The sequence below is a fragment of the Typopeltis vanoorti genome, chromosome 26 (assembly GCF_054136105.1).
Source record: "Typopeltis vanoorti isolate ZY-2024b chromosome 26, IOZ_Tvanoo_1.0, whole genome shotgun sequence".
In the NCBI taxonomy this organism is placed as follows: domain Eukaryota; kingdom Metazoa; phylum Arthropoda; class Arachnida; order Uropygi; family Thelyphonidae; genus Typopeltis; species Typopeltis vanoorti.
In genome coordinates, this window is record NC_143574.1 from 11778913 (window position 1) to 11792354 (window position 13442).

General features: G+C 36.4%; 1 protein-coding gene across 1 annotated transcript in view; it reads left to right on the forward strand.

Annotated features, from left to right (window-relative positions):
* The window catches only part of LOC150092326 (uncharacterized), a 279626-nt gene that overhangs the window by 112203 nt on the left and 153981 nt on the right, over positions 1-13442 (forward strand). The gene's annotated exons all lie outside the window — the stretch shown is intronic.

A 13442-nucleotide genomic window follows, 5' to 3' on the forward strand; every position in this document is an offset into this window, starting at 1 on the left:
TTAGCCAGGCCCAGAAGTGGAGATACCAGGCAGAAGCAATGGCGAGGTCATCTTTAACTACAGGAGTTGCCAAAAGGTGTACCACCTGTTTATCAAATTACTCTGGATTTTAGCTTGGTCCACTTTTGCTACGAGTTGCCCGGTGTTGTACTACCTTACCCCAGTCCTGAAGATATTTTCAGATGCAAATTTTGTTTGCTCACACTTGGATAAAGGATTAAACTAAATTTATTATACAAAATGACCTGACTGGAGGAGGAGGGGGGGTGGGTAAGAATAAGAACTTACTCCAACCCTCTTCTTTCAAAGCTCTGATAAGAAAGAAGTGGATATCTGTCTGTCAAAGTTATCTTTATCTGCAGAAGTATATTTAACCTCCATATAGCTTCTTGTTTAGCTTGCCTATAAGAATCCTTATCTATTTAATGAGGTTATGTAGAAAGGAGATATTAGTGAAGTATCACTGGTAAATCTAACTTCTAGATTTTAGATGAACCTGATGAGTCTTCAATCTGTGAAGGAGCAGTTTTGTAGCCTGCTTCTTATAAATTGTTTTCCAGTTTTTTACAGTTTTCCATTAATGCAAGTTCATGCCTATTCTTCATTTGGAAGCTAGTTTTCTTTTCATGTAGATGATAATCATGCTGAGAAAACTTTGAATCAGTAAACTTTATTTTTTTTTTTCTTCTATTGTATCTCTTGCTTTCTCTGTTAGCATGAGATGGTTCCTTATAGTCCATAAACTCTTCAGAGCCTTAGGAGTGTTCATTTGAATCCATAACCCTCTCCATCTTTACATTTTTTTTTCTTATAGATTGAGTTTCTTTTTTTTTTTAATGTGTTTCATTTTTTTTTGTTAATCCACAGTTTGTTTTTATTAATTCATCTTTTCTTTTTGATCTTGTCTGCACATTAAGTTTTTTAGGGTGTCTTACTTGCTTTTGTTTCTTCTCTGGTTTCTCCTTGTACAAGGGTGGTTCCATAAGTTTCTAGCTTGACTAACTTTTAGAGGTGATAGAAAGAAAACTAACATTTTCAACAAAATGTCCTTTTACTTCAACACACTTTTCACATCTTTGAATTAACATTTATATGCCCTTGAAAAAATAGTCTGTACTGTTGTCTGCAAAATGGCCCTAAAACTGCATCTTTCACCTCATTGTTATCTGCAAATTTTCTTCCTCAAAGGTCTTTCTTCAGTTTTGAGAAGAGGGAGTAGTAGTCACTGAGTGCTAGATCTGAGCTGTGGGGTGCTCAATCTCCTGGGAGCCAGTTCTTCATTGCAGCCTTTGCAACAGTGACCATATGGCATTACGAAAATTAAGGATACAACTACCATGTTAGAGTAAAACTTTAGCTTAATATAAACCAAAATATACACTTGATATTTTGAACTTCACATTAAGGTCATCTTGTGGAGTATATGTATATATACAAAGAAACAAGTTGCACTACAATCTACATGACATACTAAAGTTTGCCTGACTATTTGCCTGACCTCTGGTGCTAAAAAAAAAAAAACACTACATCAAAGCTAGAGTCCTGTTATTATTATCTATTAGGTTACAAAGTTAAATTAAGTTGGAGAGTAACATGTTCATTCCGAAAATATAGATAAACTGAAAATAAAATTACTTATATAAGTATACATATAAATTGCAACTGGTATAGAGTCTTAGTCCTAAAATCAGGATTTGCTGGAAACTAAGTGGGCTAAATGTGTGCAATCCAAATTCTTAGGATTTTTAAGCCCCCATTATTATTAAGATTAGGGTGGTTAATCACAATTTCACAGGCTTCTTTAAATTTCCGTTCATACCAAGTTTTTGTATGATGCAAAGAACAAGTACTTTTCCAATCAATTCGATGTAGGGTGTTAAGAGCATGATCTGAGAGGCCTGCTTCACCAAAATTATTTAATGTGCTGTTTATGTTCTTTTTTTATGGATGGGGATTGTATGTCCAGTTTCCCCAATACAAGGTAAGTCACAGGTGCAATAGATGCAATAAAATCTAGGGTGTGCCAATGGGGGAAGAGGATCCTTAGAGGTGTGGAATATGTTTTTTTTAATTTTGAAGGTAGTTTAAAAGTGGCATTAAGATTATTAATGATGATGTAGGAGTCTATTAATTTTTTCTGATAACCTTTTAATGTATATGTGTTACAGTTTTACTGTAATCTATATTACTTTTTGATCAAGTTTTATGAAGAATTTTATTAATAGTATTTTTGCTATATTCATTATTTATAAACGTATTGCTTAATAATTTTTAATTCTTGTTTAAGAGCATGTTCATTAGAGCAAATTGTTATAGCTCTGTTTTTGAGGATGTTGATGACTCCAAATTTTTGCGAAGGGTGGTGATATGAGTTAGCATGTATATGTTGGCCAGTGTGTGTAGGCTAACGGTAAGCAGTGAAGGATAGACTGCCTGAGGGAAGATGTGTGACTAGTGTATCCAGGGAATGGGAGCGAGCTCGGATTTTCAATAGTAAATTGTATATGCTCATGTTGTTTGTTCAGGTAACTTGTTTTAAAATTATTATTCCTGATACCTCCAAGGAGTCTGAAGATTCATTGCAGGAGGACACCTACAACTGTGAACAAAAATCTTTTAAAATAAGAGAACAAATTCAAGCAGCCCACAAAAATCTAGCAATGACCCAAAATCAAGTTTTTAATTTACAATCTGAACTCTAGTTATATGAATCTGTATATTTTAAATGTGGTTGAAAGAATCACTGATAATTCAGCCAAACATATTCTGCAAAGTAATAAAGAAAATTTAAGGCCAAATTTCATATTTTAAAATAACTAAAATTTGAATGTCAATCATACAAATCTAACCAATCAGGATCTTGCTTCCCTGGCAAATAATTCCAACAGTGAACAACAAACAAGTGAGACGAGGAGCAACCAACCACATGCAAGCAATATTCATGTGATCAACCTATCTAGCCGCACCTTAAATAAGTCAACTTGCATTACTTGATAAAGGCCTAAACAGTAGCACCTAGAACTGTTAATAAACTTGATGTTATATACCACAAAGAAAGAAGCATAAAATCTCTTCCAAATAATATAGCTGATAAATTTCATTTAGCAACAAGCAATGTTTTGAATAAATAAAACCATATGTAGCAATTTGACAAAAACAGAACTAGCAGCAATTAAGTCATTAAAAGCTAATGAATCGGACAAAAGTGATGCCATGGTCATCCTTGACAGATCAACTTATATTCATTAGATGAATTGACTAGTCTCAGATAACAGTACTTATCAGCTTGTGAACTATAATCCGACCAACAGGATAAAGAAAAAAACTGAAATTAACACCCTCAAAAACAGAGCTATAACAATTTACTCTAATGAACAAGCTTTTAAACAAGAATTAAAAAATTATTAGCAATATGTTTATAAATAACGGATATAGCAAAAATAGTATTAATAAAATATTTCGTCAAAAAGTAATATAAATTACAACAAAACAATAGCATTCCCCTACATTAAAGGGTTATCAGAAAAAATTAACAGAATCCTACATTATAATCTTAATGCCACTTTTAAACCACCTTTAAAATTAAAAAACATATCCAACACCTCTAAGGATCCTCTTCCCCCATTGGCACATATTTTATTGCATCTATTGCACGTGTAATTTACCTTATATTAGTGAAAGTAGATGTACAATCCCTATACGTAAACACAAATGATACGTTAAATATAATAATTTTGAGGCAGGCCTCTTGGATCACGCTCTTAACACCCTACATCAAATTGATTGGAAAAGTACTTGTTCTTTGCATCATACAAAAACTTGGTATGAACGGAAACTTAAATAACCCTGCGAAATTTTGATTAACCTCCCTAACCATTAATAATAATGGGAGCTTAAAAATCCCAAGAATTTAGATGGCACACATTCAACCCACTTCGTTTCCAGCAAACCCTGACTTTAGGACTCGAAGCAATTTTCATGTTTTATTGGCCACTATCCAATAATGTATTCTGATCACTGTGTAAGCATGAAAGAAAGGAATAACCATATGGGATGGAGCATTGTCGTGAAGCAGGTGAACAATGACTCGGCATTCCTTGTCTCTTCTCCTTTATATCATCGTTCAGTGTAGTTGGTGGAAATGGAGAGTTGTAGAGTAAGTGTCCTCCCTCGATGAGTCCTTGGATGTGTCACAAAATAATAAAAAATAAAATATCCGTACCAGTTGCAATTTATATGTATACTTATATAAGTAATTTTATTTTCTGTTTATTTATCTATTTTCTATATGAACATGTTACTCTCCAGCTTAATTTAACTTTGTAACCTAATAGATAATAATAATAATAACAGGACTCCACCTTTAATGTAGTGATGCTTTTTATTTCTTTTTTAGTACCAGAGGTCAAGCACATAGTTTTAACAGTTGATCATATGAACTTTAGCATGGCATGCAGATTGTAGTGCAGCTTGTTTCTTTGTATATATACGTATACTCCAGAAGATGACCTTAATGTGAAGGTTGAAACACAAGTGTATATTTTGGTTTATATTAAACTAAAGTTTTACTCTAACATGGTAGTTGTATCCATAATTTTCGTAAGGTATTCTGATCACAGTGTAAGCATGAAAGAAAGGAATAACTATATGGGCTGGAGCATTGTCGTGAAGCAGGTGAACACCATGACTCGGCATTCCTCATCTCTTCTCCTTTATATCATCATTCAATTTGTGCAGGAGTGAAGCATAATTGATATTCATTTCCTTGAAGTCAAGAGAATTCCTTAGCAATCCCAAAAGATTGCAATAATCTTCCTGGTAGACTGAATGACCTTAGCTTTTCTTGGCAGTGCTTTTCCTGGTTTGCACTACTCCATAGATGCCCTTTTGGAAAGAGGATCATAATAAAGGACCATGGTTTCATACCTGGTGACAATGGATTCAGCACTTCTCTCCGATTCCCTTGGAAAAGCTCTAAAAACTTGCGGAAACAAGTCATGATGCTTCTGAATTGTGAAGGGAGAAGTTGGGGCACCCATCTTGCACTGACTTTTGTCATATGAAGTTTCCTCATGAATGATGTGAAAGATAGTTATTGAAAGCCCAAACCTTGCAAAAAAAAATTCTTTGAGCTTCAGCCATTTGACATTGAGCAGTTCAACTTGAGACATTTTCTTCAGTCATCACTTCCATAGGCTGATCATCTTCGATGTTCTCTCTTCCTAGGCAAAACTGTTTCCCATTTCTTCATGGTGGAATATGAAGAAGCTTTCCCATAAACACCATCCAATCGTTGTTTGATAGCACGGAGGAAGTGCTTCTTTGGTGAAAGACTATCACAGCACTGTACTCGATTTTTAACATTATAGCCACTTAGCATGCCACATGTTAGTCAAACGAGTGCCTCCAACTGAATGATGCAGGTAAAGTTGAAACTGGTACACTAACCTCCCCATAGATGGTACTATCTGCATGCATGGTGTTTTAAAATTGATGCGAATTTTGTATGTCAGGTCAGAAACATTTGGAATCTACTTTTGTCTGACAGTTTTTCACATGTTTGTATTTTGTTTTGTATCTGTTCAGTTATTAAACTAGGTTCATTATTGGTAATTTCAAGTAATGTTGGTTGATCAATATTTGACTGGGAAAGTGGATCCTGCAGTTCCAGAATTTTGGGGCTAATTTCTGGCTGATTTGGTTGCAGACTTTTTGATTTTACTAAGTATAGATTGTTTGAAAGCACAGTCTTACTAGACTGAATTGGAAGATCTGAGGATTCTTCTTTATGCTTCTCCGATATATATGCTGTTCTAATTGATTCTACCGGTGCTCCCACTTTCAACAAAAGTTCTGAAAGGATGGGTGTTAATGCAATGTACAGAATTTTTGCATTTCTGACAGGGTTTGAGATGCTGATTAGTGATATGTCCAATCTCCATACAGTTAAAACATTTAGCTTTGGGGAAGTTGCCACCAGGGATCAGATAAACCACAATGCAGGCATTGCCTCTGCACTCTGGGATGGTTTCACCATAACTCAAACCACCTCACCAGAAAACCAGTTTGGATCTTCACCTGATATACCCTTTCGTATGTTTCTGGTTTTACCCTATTTCAAGAATGTCTGGATAAGAATTTCGTTACTGTTCTCTATATATTCCATTGGAAACCTCTATTTTTACTGTTATCACCTGGCTTCTCACCATTACAGGAATTACTGTGCTAACTTTGAATGTAAAACTCTGCAATAGTTTATCCCTTGTTCCACATTTTTAACTACAATTAAATATTTCTCTCTGCCGTATGATGTGAACGAATAAATCTTACTAGCTTCAACTCTGTTTTTAAAACCATAGTGAAATGTGGCTTGCTTCTTCACATCTTGGAATTTCAATTCCTAGAGTTCACATCCTTGGAGTAATTGGTACCATTATCTCAGAGGGAGGGAAAGACTAAAACCTCTGCATTTGATTATAAGAAAAAAATAAAACTTTGTCTTGCGACTGAAAATTAAATAACCCCATGATATAGAAACTATCCTACACCACCAGCTAATGTTATATTTGAGCTACTATAAAATGGTGGCTGTGATACAGTCAAAAGTAATCCCATAATGCAGATATTATTATTATTATTATTATTACAGGTATCTCCATGGAGTCAGTAGACTCATCGCGGGAGACCCAAACTAGCAAAACAATATCTGTCATATCTCTTCTTGAATTCATTTACAGATGAAGAGCTCACAACAAAGTCAGGCAATGAATTCCACTCATTCACCACCCTCCAGGCAAAAAACCTTGTTCTGACACCTTTGTTAACCACACTCTTCTTTAATTTCCAGAGATGACCTCTTGTTCTTCCATCATTATCACACAGCTGAAACATTTCCCCTGCATCAATCCTATAAAAACCTTTTAGTAATTTGAATGTTTCTATCATATCCCCTCTTCTTCGCCTATCAGCCAATCTCTGCAATCCACAAGCTCTCAATCTATCAATGTAGGGAGCATTTTTTATATCACTCACCAACTTGGTCACTCTTCTCTGAACCCTCTCCACAGCCTCCTCATCTCTAAGGAATCCAGGTGACCAGACCTGAGCACAGTAATCCAAATGTGGAAGTATCAATGCTTTATAAAGGGGAATAATAACCTCTTTATCTCTGGATGTCAGTGTGTTCCTCAACAACCAAGTAATCCTATGTGCAATCTTGGACACCTTAGCAATGTGTCCTCTGAACTTCATCTCCTTATCTACCAATACCCCTAAGTCCCTAGCCTCATCAATCTCTTGGAGTACCTTTCCATCTATGTAGTACACAGCTGGTAATCTTTTAATCCCAAAATGCAAGACTTTACACTTTTCCACATTGAACTGACATCCATTTTCTTTTGCCCATTTTACCAGCTTATTTAAATCCTCCTGCAAACTTTCAACATCAGCTTGATTTTTTATTGCACTACACAACTTTGCATCATCAGCAAACAACTGAATATCTCCCTTTAAGCCGTTTCCTATATCATTTATATACAAATTAAACAACATTGGCCCAAGCACAGAGCCCTGAGGCACACCACTGGTCACCTGCCTCATTCTGGACTCGGCTCCTCCATACACCACCTTATGGTATCTCTCCCTGAGCCATTCTCCTATCCATATCACCAATTTAATATCCATTCCCATCTGCTTCAATTTGCGTAACAGTGTTCTATGGGGTATCCTGTCAAAAGCCTTAGCAAAATCCAGAAGTACCACTGTGTAGCCAGTTCCTTTGTCCAACTCTGATGTTATTCTATTATGGATAGTTAATAGATTGCTAAGGCAGGATCTACCTTTAACAAAACCATGTTGGCCTCTATAGAGTATCATATCCTGATCCACCCATTCTTGAATTTTGTCTTTAACCAACTTTTCCAATACTTTTACCACTACTCCTGAGATGGTGATTGGTCTGTAATTCAATACTGCAGTTTTAGAGCCACCCTTATGCAAAGGAACCACTTTGCCTAACTTCCACTCCCTAGGGACCATACCAGAGTTCAAACTTAAATTAAATATCCAGGTAAGAGGGGTTGACAATTCATTTGCACATTCACGCAACACCCGAGCTGATATTCTGATAACTGATATCTAAGCCTACCGCAGTGTTTGCATTTAAGTTTCGCAATATATTTAATACCTCTGATTCTTTAGCTTCATTTCTCACATTAGGTATTGCTATAGGTATAGAGATATCCTCACTTGGGTGATAGACTTTTGAGAAGTGATCACTCAGTAACTCGACTATTACATCTGATTTTGTCACCTCAATACCATCAGCACCCACTAAGGTTATCCTTCCGAAGTCATTCTTCCTCTTACTTGCCACATAGCGGAAGAACTCTTTGGGATTACCCTTGATCTCTTTGGCTAAGGTCTTCTCATAATCTGATTTAGCTTTTCTTACTATGCTGGTAACCTTCCTAGCTTGAGCCTTGTACTGCTCATGGGTGTCCTGATCGCCCTTCTCCTTGTAAATTCTCCATAACATTTTCTTTTTTTGTAGTTCAAGCTTGATACTACTGCTCATCCATCTAATGCCTGCCTTGTTTGACCTCCTGACCATGGGGACACAATCTGATATTGCTTTCCTCAGATACCCACTGATTTTATCCCAAGCACTGCTAACATCTTTCCCTTGCAATATGTTCTGCCATGGGATGGCTGCAAGCTAACTCCGAAGCTTGTTATAATTGCCTAACCTGTAGTTTCGTACATACCCCTTCTTAATAGAAAAATCCACAGATTTTGCAACCTCCCAAGTCAATACCACATGATCGATTTCACCAACTGGAGGTAACGAGGTCACCTTACTTATGCATATAACCTCTGAACCAATAACCAGGTCCAACACTCTCACACCACGTGTCCCTTCAGTTACGTGCTGTTTCAAGTAATTATCTCGTAGCAGATGTATGAACTCCATTTCCTTTTTGCTACGTGATATTTCCTCCTTCCAATTGATATCACCATAATTAAAATCCCCCATAATAATCACTAAGCCTTCACTCATTGCACTAAGTTGCTGATGCATGAATTCAATATCTCCCCCTGTACTCCCTGGCCTATAGCAGCATCCAACTGTATATTTGGTTGCGTTGGTCACTATTTCGCACCAGACTGCCTCAAATGAACTCTCATTCACATGTCTATCATCATGATATACTACTTTCTTTGGCTGCAACACATCAGCTATCATCAACAGTACTCCTCCTCCTGTTCTATCTTCTCTATCCTCCCTGAAAATACTGTACCCATCACATTCAATTCCAGTGACCACATCTTCTGCTGACAGCCAAGTTTCACTAATGCCTACAACTTTTGGTGAGATTTCACTGACTAATGCCAAAAATTCTTCTCTCTTATTTCTAATGCTTCTAGCATTGGTATACAAAAATTGCAGATTCCCTCTAGATCTTGTACCGGCTTTAGAACTGATATATAAGTCACTAACTACCGTAGTCCTATGCCGATTTTTTTCCCCTCTCTTCTGCAATTTATTCTGCCTATAAGGATCAATAAATACACAATCAGTGCTAAAGTTTCTCTCTCTTACACTCAACCTTTTCAATATTAGTTTCCCTGCCCAATAACTTCAACCTGTTCAGAAAACAATAACTTCTTCAATCTCTTATGTCCTTCCATGTTAAGATGCAGTCCATCTCTAGCATACAACTGCCTTTTTCCTTCAAACACACTCCAAACATCAACAAACTCCAGACCTCTTTTTCTGCACATTCTTGCAATCATATCATTCATTATCATTGCTCGTCTACTTAACTCGTAATTGTCAAAACGAGGCAGCACACACACTATTCTCCCATTGACACTTTTCCTCTTCACAATATCTAATAATGTTCTTAAATCTTTTCCTACCCGATTTATACTACCTCTCAGGTCATTCGTACCCACCATAACTATCATCTTGTCTGTTTCATGCCCTCTCTTTATTGCTAAAGCCACTCTTTCTATTGTACCATCAGCCAAGTACTCCTCATGCATACCACTCTCCATACCCTTAATCATAGAATCACCATATATTTTACCACTATTAACTTCATTCAAGTTCACACTCATGGACTCATTCTCTACACTATTCAGCATGACTCTCCCAGCTTCATTACTCAACTCTCTATTACTTACCCCCCCCACTCTCACTACATCTCATTTCTTCTTGGCCACTTGTGGTTTTATTATGTTGACTCCCAATCACTCCCATACTATTTATTACTGAATCATTCACCAAAGACTCACCCATATGTAATCCTGTTCTAGTTACTTCAGCTAAAGTAATCTCTATAGTCCTAATTTCTCTGTTTAACACATTAAACTCAGCTTTAACTTCCAGTATCTCTTTACCGATCACTTCCTCATGAAGAAGATGAAGGTCATTTTTCATTTTCATAAACTCCCGCCGAAGTTCTTCCGCTACGGTCCCGATGTCAGCTTCCATTCCTAAACGCTCCAGCCTATCCCGACACTTCTCACATACGTCGACATTTTCTTTCTTTTCATTTTGCCAGACCAACCACAGATCCTTCACATTTTTCGGTGCATACATGTAGCAGTTTCCGCAACGCATCCATTGCGAAAAATCTAACGCTGAGCCAGCCTTTCGTGTAATAGTAGAAGTCCTGCGCGCCGCTGACGTACGTTTCTTGTTGGACGCCATCTTTACACGTTGATATAGTGAAACAAACGGCAGTGAAAACACAAAAAATTTCTTCTAATCACCGACTAGATTCGAAATCAAGAGGTCTTCCTTCATGCAGTCAAGCACCACATTCACTGAGCTACGCAAGTATCTTAACTGCACTATTAGCAATCTTAATATTTACTTAAAACCAGTGCTAGTGGTGGTGGGGGGGGGGGCAAAAACCATCATTAGCACCAACAAAATAAAATCAAAGAAAACCAAGGTAACTTATCTTGCCAAAATTCAAGATGTCATCAGCAGGAGTCAGACTCAGAAGAGATACCAAGGTTGAAGTAATGCAGAAGTCATTTCCCATATACAAGTAGTCAAAAGGTCTTGCAGCTTATTACTAAATACTCTGGATTAGAGATAGATTTTGGAAGTTTTTTTCACTTAGGTATATTATAAATTAATGATGCCAAGAAATTATGCTCTTGGTTTCATGCTTCATCCAAATGTAAGCAAACAAAGTTAGCACGTGAAGTAACTTCAAGACTGGGCTACTTGTATATAGAGGCTAATGATTTCGCATCATTTGCCTTAGTACAGTGTTTCTCAGTGTGGTATGAGTACACCTGGGAGGGGGAACGTGAAAGGTCTTCAGGGAGTATGTGGCAATTTTTGGCTATGCATCATTAGCACATGGAATCATTATGAAGATAAAAGAATTAATTTAAACATATATTTCTTAATAAATTGTATATATTGAGGGGGAAAAAATATATATATAAAATTATATTACATATGAATCCATATGTTGCCAGTGCAACATATGGTTTTGCTTGACACCACCCCTGTCGTGAACGTGTTAAAAATAAGAAATATATAGTGAACGTGTTTCAGATATCACAATTCGGTTGAAGAGAATTAGCATTTCAACTCAATTGTTGAAATGAGAGCCAATTTAATTGTCGGCTTGCTTTTGTCTTTGGGTCGCGCAATCTTTTGTTAATACCATGCCATTCATATGCACGTCTTCATAGCTACTCTCTCTACTGATCTACCATTGCTGTCTATTTCGTGCTCTGCTTTCACTTCTCATTTGTGAAGGATTGTTCATTAAATATCTCTCAAGTCTTGTAAATTACTGGTAATTTTTGCTTGAAATAATGAGAAAGATGATGACGTTATTTGGGTAGATGACTTTGACGATGCACACAAGGAAACTGCTCTCGAGGTCGGAAGTAGTGATGGCGAATAAGAGCTTCTTGGTAAGTCATACCAATTTTCAGTTTTTTTCTGAAAACTTTAGTTTCCGAAAATTCCCCCATATATCTTGTACCACGATTTCTTTTTGCTTTAAGTTTGGGGAGAAAAATGTGAGTAATATTTGAATTAATACAGTAATGTTTTTAGCTTTCAAATTTTCTTAAGTATGGATCATTGGTTAAAGACTGGATTTATAAAATGCACAAAAGAGAGCAATATAGCAGATACAAATAGCTGTAAGCAACAAGAAAACGTTGATATTGTATCCCTCTCATTAATGATAAATTATTTAAATTAATTAAACATTTATATTATCTTTATAAATTTTGTTCTATTAAAAAGAAATGATATTTGTTGTTTACATGTACATCTAAATTCAAATAAAATAGACATTTACAATTAAAATATACTTTTTTATTTATTATTTTAATAAGGGGATACTTGGAAATAATGAAAATTTAAGAAAGGGTACACGGATATCTCAAATTTGAGTAACACTACCTTAGTATATTGGTCTGGGTAGTGGCCCTTCCCATAATACATGTGCCTTGCATTATTTGCCTCTATTATTGGCAGCTTCTATATATAAGTATCCCAGTCATGAAGCTACTTTGTGCACAAACTTTGTTTGCTTACACTTGGATAAAGGGTGAAACCAATAATATTTCTTGGCATCTAATTTATACTCTACTCTGTCTTCTTGATTGAAGCATTCTTCTATGGCAGAAGGAACTCAAAATTTGCAAAAAAATTAAACAGCTGACCTTGAAGCCCAAAAAAGTTGTGGGGACCAAATAAAAATTTCAAATATTATTATTTGACACCTCCATGGAGTCCAAAGACTCGTAGAGGGAGGACACCTACTCTACAACTGTTTCCACAACTCAATCCACCAACTGACCACAACTACACCAATGCCATCTACCGCCGACCACCACTAGTATATTTCCAAAGACAATCTCAAACATCCATGCCCACAGCAAGATTTGAACCTGCAGCCTTTTTGGCTGGAGAGCGGGTATGCTAACCACTCGGCCAGCCAGGCTGGCATGAGAGATGCCTGTGAGATGCCTTATATCAGTGATATAGTTAGAGTAAATATTCAATTGTTTGCTGCTGATGCTAAATTGGGAAGAGCCATGTGAATGGTATAAGAGGATTTGAATAGGTTGATGCTTTGGACTGAATAATGATGTGATTTCATAGTTGCCATATAAGATGGAATGAAGTTTATCATAGTGGAAGAACTTTGCTCCAGGAGGAGGAGATGAGGGATCTTGGTGGATAGGAAACTGAAATTTATATAGTCCCACTTTGTATGGCACTAATAAAGTTACATTTGGATTTCTGCATAGATAATGTCACTAGAGTGTAGAGACAAATAAGACTGATTGATTGGAATGTGGAGTATGAGAATAAATTAGGACAGTGGTTCCCTAAAATCCAGAGGAAGACCAAGATGTAGGTAGATTGATACCATAAAAAAATGCCT